Here is a 5,191-nt window from a genome sequence, read left to right as displayed (position 1 = left end):
CCCAGGAAAACCACAGAACATGCCTTTCCTGGAATCCCCTACACTCAAGGGGAATCCCCACTACTGCTCCCAGTGAACAACCCTGTCAATTGATACCCTCAGGAGAGACAGAGGAAGGACCCTCAGGGTATGAGTGAGGTCACGGTCAGTCTCATAAAGGCAAAGATGGAACATTGGACAGGGACAGAGAGACTATTTCTGGCAGCAAAGGATCCCCAATTAGCACCCACATGTGGGCCCCCATTCCTGGTACTGGATGATGTTCCTATCTCTAGAGGAGAAAAGAAACTGCTCCCCCTGCCCCCGAGCGCCTCCCCCGCCGCCCCCGGCACCAGGGACTGTCTCTTGGAAATGACTCAGTCGCCCATGGCCTGGGTCTTTTTTTTTAACACAAAATTCACATTTTATTTAGGTTGAAATAAACTATACAAAATTGATTTTCTTCACCAAAAATAACAGCAATATTTTCTGTATTATTCCTAGGTAAACTACAAAACACTTATTTTTGTAGGCTTTCTAGGCTTTGCTTGTAAATCAAGATGAGGCAGTAGATACAGTCATAGAAAAAGACAGAAGAAAACAGACAAATCACCTGTCAGTATCCATGGCCTCTGATCCTTTCTTGACCATGAAATTGAAGTGTTCAACATATACCTGCCAAAAAGCTTATGAAGACGTAGGCTCAATAAAGGAATGTAAACAGCAATACCAGATGTGGAACAACAATGGCAGGCTCTTCCATTCAAATTTTAACTTCATTTGATAAAGAGAAAATCTACACTGAAATCCTTGTCGGACAAGCTTACACATTTCTCTTAGAGTTGATAATTTTCTTAACTGTCCTTTACAGATTTTTAATAGCATACTTATAACTCCTACTATTCAAAAGTCAGTCATGAGCTTCACTGTAACATTTTACAAAATGCATTCCTTCCTCCCATACCTCCTCTAATTTTATTTTTTCAAAGATCTGATAACTTAATACCTGACAATTTGGTCCACAGTGATAAACGTAATGTCTAAAATCACTTAACTAAAACGATTCCAAAGTGCCATTAGCAGAGATCACATAAAACTGTAATATGGTACTTTCAATGCTATCTTCTGGAAGAACAGTTAGGTCTCCAAAGCATGGGCATTTGAACAGGCCATTTAAACAGGCAGATTATCAATGACTAATATACTCAATGGGAGGCCTACAGATCAAGATATTCAGTGATTAAGTGGCCTACCCTTACAACTTTTCTGTAAGATATTTTAAAATTTCTTACATTTTTTTTTCAAATGTCAAATATAAGAGAAAGTCTAGGTTAAAAGTCTCTTAGGTATTTTCAATGGTTTCTGAATTATCTGTAGGAAGCTTTGACTTACTTGTATACAGTTTGACATATGTATCCACCATTAAATCCAAATCGTGTTTTATATCAAAATTTATGTTAAGCAAAGCCAAGTTACTTGATCTTTGATCTGTCAAAGTGTTCCTCAGGTATGCTTTGAGATGCTTTCGCCCATTTTCATAGCGTTCATTCTCAACTTTCATCACAGGAAGAATACATAGGACCTTCAGCAATGCATAAACATTAGGAAAAAACTTGATGTCTGGTAGATGAAGGGCTTCATAAATAGTGGATGGAAGTTCTATATCTTTCCCTCTGTGTTTCCATTTGATTCTCCAACAATGCAGCTCAGCAGAGAGTGTGTCAGGATTAGGTAAGTCACTTCGGTACATGTCAGCATGGTGCTCCTCTGATGTATTGAATTTGAGCTGTCCCATGACAGAGGGTACCAGGGATAAGCATTAAAGCACTTTGAGGTGCTGTTCTGAGAATATATCTTTCAGTTCCTGAATAATGTGTTCCACAGTTGGAACACTTAGAGTTTCTTTATAGTAACTCTCAGAGGTTAGCTGAGATTCCAGGTTACTGTGCTGAGCTCTGCAAAATTTCCCTGGGAGTTTCATCTGAATATCAAGTTTGGTTGCCAAATTTGTGGCTTCCTCAAACCAAAATTCATGATAAACTTCAATATTTTCCATAACTTCATTTAGTGAATGTAACACTGCAGTCAAGCTACTGGCTGCAAAAAAAGACATCAGAGGTTTGCCCCTGAAGATTTTTCCCAAAAGCTCTTGTAAAATATAAAACATTTTTAAGAACGACAATGGTAACGATGAAATCAAAATCTGTTACCGCACTACAGAGCACAAATGCTCGGCCAGCTATACAGTTATTCCATCTAACATTTGTGTCACTATTTATGCCATCTAAACATAAAACAAGTGCTTGTAGGAGGTCCACTAAGATTTCAAAATCATCATGCCTGCCTGTCCACTGAGAATGGCTAATTTCCTTCAATTCTTTGCCCCTTTCTTCATTGTTTTGAAAGAGGAGAGAAATTACATTTTCAAGCTCTAAAAGCAGTTGTGGTGATCGATGAAAAAAAGAACAAACTTCCTCAATTGTTCCTAATGCAACAGATACTCCCATAACAGGCACTGGTTTTGCCAACCACATATTTAAGGCACAGGAAGAGCAGAGTGTGTAGATAGCTTGGGGATATTTCTCTAAAAGTCTAGAAGCAACAACTTTCATTTTGGATGAAAATCCACTAGATACAATGTAAGCCTGGCCACGACAGTACTCCATGTTTAATCCCCATTTCTCAGTTATTGTAGTGTGAAATTTCACAGCCAAAATTTCTGCATCAGCTTCGTAAGGCAGGAAGCCTACAAATTCCTCTATCAGGTTGTGAGCTTCGTCAACAAACCTCACCAACACCGGCAGGTGCTCTTCCCCTGCTATGTCCACCACATCATCAGTGATGATGGAAAAGAAGTGAGAATCTCTCACTTCCCTGAGGGTTTCTTCCCGAATGCAGCTCTCACAGATCTCCAGCATCTGTTTCTGCTGTGTTTTGGAACAGAACAATGTGTTAACTGCTGTTGTCTCAAAGCGCTTTCTCAGAACCTCTTCACCAGAATTGATCCGGCACTCTAGCAGTGCTTGAAAGTTATCAGGAGTAAAAAGACCTTCTGGGATTTCATCAGTTTCATGTCCATCCAGAGGTATGTTTTGTTTTCCCATAAGAATCAGAATTTCAAATAAAGATTTTAAATATTCTTTGTTTTCCTTCTCTTCAAGAGTTAAAGGTAAAATGTCTTCATCCTGCTCTTCACCCGCTTCTTCTGCACTGGGACTCTGAGCATTGCTGTTGTTTATTTCCTTATGTTTGGGTTCCTGTTCAGAAGTTTCATCAATTTTTTTCTGTTTCAGTGTCCTGATTTCATCTTCACTCAATTCTTTTATTCGTTTTCTGTGTCTACTATGTGGATTATTCAAATGGCTGGTAAGATCGAATATTGTTGGTATGGCATTATCTCGGAGAACTGTCCTGTAAGGACTAGTTCTGCAGATCATAGAAGTTTCAAAGTGTTTGGCACACAATCGATAATGTTTATTTAGTTGATCAGCTGTTTTATCTTCTAAGTCTGCTCTCCTACAGTTCTCCACCCACTTCTGGCATCTGGTCGGATCCCGCGGGAACCTGAAGAAGGCCAGGTCCGACTGCGTGCTCTTCCGCGTGCAGTTGGGGGCCCGCGCAGAAGTTCGGCATCATTGTCTGCCAGCCGCCGACCCAGCCCTCCCCTCCCCGCCTCCTCAGGGCAGCCCGCCCGCCGCTCGGGGCCGGGGAGGGGAGCCAGGCCGGCCGGCCAGCCCGTGAGAGCTGCGGCCTGGGTCTTAATTATGCTCCCTTGGCACACATCAGGGTCCTCTGCCCTGATTAAGACATGGAGATGTTCCAGTCATGGGGAGGCTCATGCTGTACACAGGGTCCTTCACAACCTGTCCAGCCCTGTCTGCCCTCCTGCTGACCTCAGTGCCAAGGAATGCTTTAATGGGGGAAAGAGAAGCATGGATCTCTGCATTTGTGGAGAGATTTACATGGCGGAGCCTCATGCAAATTGGTGAGTGTGAGATTTCTCCCCACCTGCTTGGAGGCTCACCTCTGTATTTTCCACCACCATGTCCCCAGGGAATGTGCAGATTACATTCCATACATCAGGTAAGAAGCTGGGTGTGTGATGGGGAGACACAGAGACATATCCTGACAGTGAGACAGTCACGAGGTCCTTGGGGCCCTGTACCAACGCCTCCCTCCCCCACTACCTGGCCAGGGTTCTGCTGAGTCTTCCCTGCCTCCTCCAAGGAGCCCAAGCCTGCATCCAGTTCCTCCTGTCCTCATTAGCCGCGACCTTCCGTCTGCACTGGGCCTTGGGCTCCCATCTGCAAATGGTGGCCTCTTTGTCGTGGGTTGGGCAGATTGTCTGAGTGAGTGTGTGTACACAGTGTTTTCACAGGGCCCCTATCAAGGGTGGTAGTCATGTCAGGAAGTACTGTTCTTATCAGTATTGTTACCGTGGGCTGCTGTGTACTGCACATGACTTTCCCTCCCTGAGGATGGGGCCACAAGCTTTTATCTCTGTAAGGAGGCATGGTAGAAATGTGATATCACAGGTCTACTTCTAAGACCCACGAAAGTGGGGTCCATCCAGCCTTCCTCTTAAGACTACTCTCATATGCGGATCCATGAGCAGCTCAGAGACCAACCCTCTGGACAAAACCTTCCCAAATAGTTCAGAGACTTCATGCCTGGGGCAGAGATCCATGAACAGTTCAGAGAGCACTCATCCTGGAGAGCAACCCAAAACAGCTCAAATTCGTCACACCTGAGGACACAGACCCTAACCATCTTAGACAATTCCAACTCTCAGTTCAGTTCAGTTGTTCAGTCGTCTCCGGCTCTTTGAGAGCCTGTGGACTGCAGCATGCCAGACCTCCCTGTCCATCACCAACTCCCGGAGTTTACTCAAACTCATGTCCATTGAGTCAGTGATGCCATCCAACCATCTCATCCGCTGTCATCCCCTTCTGCTCCTGCCTTCAATCTTTCCTAGCATCAGGATCTTTTCAAATGAGTAAGTTTCTTCGCATCAGGTGGCCAAAGTATTGGAGTTTCAGTTTCAGCATCTGTCCTTCCAATGAATATTCAGGACTGATTTCCTTTAGGATGGACTGGTTGGATCTCCTTGCAGTCTAAGGGACTCTCAAGAGTCTTCTCCAACACCACAGTTCAAAAGCATCAATTCTTCAGTGCTCAGCTTTCTTTATAGTCCAACTCTCACATCCATACA

At 43.7% G+C, this 5,191-nt stretch overlaps 1 pseudogene; it reads right to left on the bottom strand.

The window, feature by feature from the left end:
• Positions 1 to 402: 402 nt before the first annotated feature.
• LOC109573830 (52 kDa repressor of the inhibitor of the protein kinase pseudogene) lies at positions 403 to 3,612 on the bottom strand (annotated as a pseudogene).
• Positions 3,613 to 5,191: the final 1,579 nt, after the last annotated feature.

This window comes from Bos indicus, chromosome X (assembly GCF_029378745.1).
Source record: "Bos indicus isolate NIAB-ARS_2022 breed Sahiwal x Tharparkar chromosome X, NIAB-ARS_B.indTharparkar_mat_pri_1.0, whole genome shotgun sequence".
Classification (NCBI taxonomy): domain Eukaryota; kingdom Metazoa; phylum Chordata; class Mammalia; order Artiodactyla; family Bovidae; genus Bos; species Bos indicus.
This window is presented reverse-complemented; position numbering and strand designations above follow the sequence as displayed.